Here is a 3,277-nt window from a genome sequence, read left to right on the forward strand (position 1 = left end):
CTTAAAAAAGAAGAAAAGGTGAATCCCAGGAAACTGACTGGTAGGATACATGTCTAACAAAGGTTGTTGCTGGATTAATGGATTTTTCCTTTGCACTTTTTAAAAATGATCTCTTTCTATGTATTTCTCAACTTTTCCCTAACGAAATTACTTTTGGTAGACTTTTTAAACAGTTACGTGGAAAAAAGAAAGAAAGAAAAAGAAGCACACAGACGTAATTACAGTAAAAATCCAAATTTTCAAGTAAGACTACAGCACTGTTGATCAGTACCGCTTGATTAATTGATTCACTAAGGTAAACTAGCGTTGCCACGACAGCGGTCATCGAATTCAAATAAGAAAAAGAAAGAGAGGAAAATAACTCATAAAAAAACCAAAGGAAAGTAACAGTATGTAGAGAATTCCAAAACTTTAGGAGTACAGGGATACGAAACAATCACCAATTTTATTCTATTTGGGAAATGGTGGCTTGACAGGTAGCATGCGATTATTTGAATGAATGAGAGCTTACCTCCTTCGTCTCAAGTGTACTACGGCCAAAATGGTCAAAAGAAAAGGGCATAAAATGGGGGTGTAGGGCAGTGACAAGTGCTAACCATTGGGCAGACGAAATGCAATGTTCAGTTATGTAAAGGCGAGGAAATGAATATGAAGTTTTCTATGTAATAATAACACGGCAATCGCCATATTGAAAGGAAAATTGTAACTCCCAAATACCATAACAGGCAGTGGGAACATCTAGGTATTGAATCAAACTTTCACTAGAGTCGAAGAAATGGGGATAAAAGAGACAAGAAGGCGAATAGATGCTTTGTTCTGAGGGTACAGAGCTGGTCAAGGTATAGAGTATACATTTAGAAGTATTCTTATTCTGAGGAGGTAACATAAAAAAGTTATATGAAAGGACAACTCACTGGAAAAACACTGTTTAAAGACAAACATCAGTGCAAAAGAAGAGAAAATTGCAGTTGAGAGATCAGTCCCTTATTGATATCACTAGAAATGGCAGGGGCCAGAGATTTACACCTTTAACAACAAAACTGGTTGACTAAAAAGTCAGAAATAAGGACACAGAGAGGATTAAGGCATATAGGCAGAGTCCGTGGTAATAAACCCCTTTACCAAAATCTGTTGAGGAGAAATCAAGGCTGATGACAAAAGAAACTCTTTAAGTCTCTCAACAAAGGAGATACCTCATATTGATAAGACAGGGGCGAAGGTCCTGTGAACTTTCATCTCGAAGATGCTACAATGTCAGTGTGAAAGCAGAAACTTAGATTTCGTACACTGAGCAAAGTAACAGTTTAGCAAATTATCAAATAGATTAGAAGCATAAAAAAATAAGAGCAACTGGGTAAAGGCTTGAGGTATCAAAGTACCCTTTCCCCGGGATCTAGGGATCAGCTTAAGTCACTGGTGAGTCGTTCATCTTAACCATTAAAGAGATATTGCTTTTTGGTGGCTCACATTTCGACGTATTGGAAATTCCTGCCTTCCATTCTCAATTCAGCCTACACTTAATTTAGCGAGAGCATGTGACATAATTGGTTTTCATCCTTTTGGCTTGTCGAAATATTTATTTTAGCGCGTAATTTTGCGATTCTAAGCCATTGAGACCATGAATATTTGATATCTGATTACAAACGCTTATACAGTTATACAGATTTCTGCACTATATTTATCATATCATCTAACACACGCAATTTCCAGCATAGTATTTCCAATGACCATTTGGCATAATAGCTCTAAATTTACTCATTCATTAATCCTTTTCATCAACGGTGAATGCTGATTAAACCACAAATAAAACTTCATCAAGCTGAGCACAGTTCATCGACACTAGCCACCGAATGACACCTGGGAATTTGATGATATGCATAAACAACGATCAGAATTATATTTCTGTGACGGCTTTATGGACGAGCCGTGGTGTTTCACGAGCTGGCTCGGTTTGAAAGTGCGTCCCATAAGTTCGCTTAGAGAGTTGATGCTGTTTTGGAAATGCAAAATGAAAAAAAATAACTACTAGATAAAACAAATTGATTGGAAAAAAGGAATGCAGATAATTGTTTCCTTGTTATAGTTCATGAATGTAAGTAAGGTTTCCTAATTCGATAGATGACTTATCCTATGACTGTTGCTCTTTCCGATTATTTTTCAATTTCCTAAGCGCTTTTCTTTTTAACTTAATAGCGTTGATTGTTGCCATTTGATTGTCATTCATATGCATATATATATATATATATATATATATATATATGTTATATATATCTATATATTATTGATATATAACATATATATATCTATATATAAGATATATTATCTATATATATTATATCTATATATATATATCTATTATATATATATATATATATATATATATATATATATATAGAAATATATATATATATCTTTAGATATATATATATATATATCTATATATAGAAATAATATAGATATATTAACTATATATATATATATATCTATCCATTAGATATAGATAGATTTAGATTAATAAAAATAACTATATATAGATATATCTATATAGATTCTATAATTATTAATATAATAATATAGAAAGTTATTATTTATTATATTATATAGTATACGTATATCTATATATATATATATATATATATATATATAATGAAACTATCTATCTATATATATATATAATAATATGATATATATAAAGAATATATATATTTATATAGTTTTTATTTATATATATAGTTTAATATTGAATTTATATATATATATATTATATATATTAATAAAATATATTATATATAATATATATCTCTATATATATCTATATATATCTATATATATATCTATATTATATATATATATTATATATATCTATATATATAATATATATATATATATATATATATATATTATATATATATATATATATAGATATATATATATATATATATATATATATAATATATATATATATATATATATATATATATATCTATCTCACCGCCCGGATAGTATCAGTTTAACATTATTTTTTTCAATTCCATTGTCATAGCAGTTACATCTGGCTATGACAAATCCCATCCGAATTCCGAAACACATGTTTGACATCCCGGCTTTTGGCCTTTGTTTCAGTTGTTTATATTACATGGCACGCGTTTATTTATGATGCGAGTCTGTACGTTACAGTGACACTATCTTCATATATTTCCGGGTATATCGAGGCACGTATGTGGCACACCACTGCGCGCCTGCGCACACACATACAAATTCTAATTTGCTCACGAGT

The sequence above is a fragment of the Macrobrachium nipponense genome, chromosome 4, assembly GCF_015104395.2.
Source record: "Macrobrachium nipponense isolate FS-2020 chromosome 4, ASM1510439v2, whole genome shotgun sequence".
Classification (NCBI taxonomy): domain Eukaryota; kingdom Metazoa; phylum Arthropoda; class Malacostraca; order Decapoda; family Palaemonidae; genus Macrobrachium; species Macrobrachium nipponense.